The sequence below is a fragment of the Nerophis ophidion genome, linkage group LG06 (genome assembly GCF_033978795.1).
Source record: "Nerophis ophidion isolate RoL-2023_Sa linkage group LG06, RoL_Noph_v1.0, whole genome shotgun sequence".
Taxonomy (NCBI): domain Eukaryota; kingdom Metazoa; phylum Chordata; class Actinopteri; order Syngnathiformes; family Syngnathidae; genus Nerophis; species Nerophis ophidion.
Window position 1 is genome coordinate 68,484,356 of NC_084616.1, and position 1,225 is coordinate 68,485,580.

Sequence of the window (1,225 nt, forward strand, 5' to 3'; positions counted from 1 at the left end):
GCAGACACAGGTGGTGCCTCCACGGCTACACGCAAAGTGTATTAAGCGCGTGCGTGCAAAGGGGCGCACGCTGGTTGCCGCAGGGAAAAGGCAGGCCATGAGGCAGCAAGTACCTTTGTCTCAAGGTAGGGGGCGATATACTGTCAACTTGCAGTTCAATGCCTCTGCAGTAGACACATGTCTCCCCAACGGAAGCCAGACTTTTTTTTTCTTCTTTTTAAAGAAAAAAAAAACAAACTGTATTTATAACAAACATGGCATTTTTATTAGAGTAAGTCAGCGGGTGTGGGTGTTTTTTGTCGGATGCAAAAATATTGACGGCGTGGCGCAGTGGGAGAGTGGCCGTGCGCAACCCGAGGGTCCCTGGTTCAAATCCCACCTAGTACCAACCTCGTCAAGTCCGTTGTGTCCTGAGCAAGACACTTCACCCTTGCTCCTGATGGGTGCTGGTTGGCGCCTTGCATGGCGGCTCCCTCCATCAGTGTGTGAATGTGTGTGTGAATGGGTAAATGTGGAAGTAGTGTCAAAGCGCTTTGAGTACCTTGAAGGTAGAAAAGCGCTATACAAGTACAACCCATTTATCATTTATTTCTTGGAATGAAATTTAGTTAAATGAATATGTCTGCCAATATGAATGATTATATACTGTATCCAATATTAAATAGTTCTCTAAACTGGACTTTAAGAAAAAATGAATGTGATCATACAAAGTATGCTTTCATGGAGGATAGCTATTGCTGCTTCAGATACAAATACAGAAAGGTAAGATACACTCACAATACTTGATTTATTTTGTTAGAAGCAAATGGGACCAACAAGTATTCAATAACAACTTTATCAAATACTTTTTGGACCCATTTATCCTATCATAATATCATTATGATAATGTCTTTATGAAAGCGAATAACTCCCTTCTTTTTTCTGTTTCTCTAATGTGCACCCTAGGTCAACAATGATTAGAGCTGCACATATGAATTTAAGTAAAATAAAATAAAAAAAAAAAAAAATATATATATATATAAAAAAAATATATATATATATATACACATACATACATACATACATACACACACACACACACACACACATACATATATATCCATCCATCCATTTTCTACCGCTTATTCCCTTTGTGGTCGCAGGGGGCGCTGGTGCCTATCTCAGCTACAATCGGGCAGAAGGCGGGGTACACCCTGGACAAGTCGCCACCTCATCGCAGGGCCAA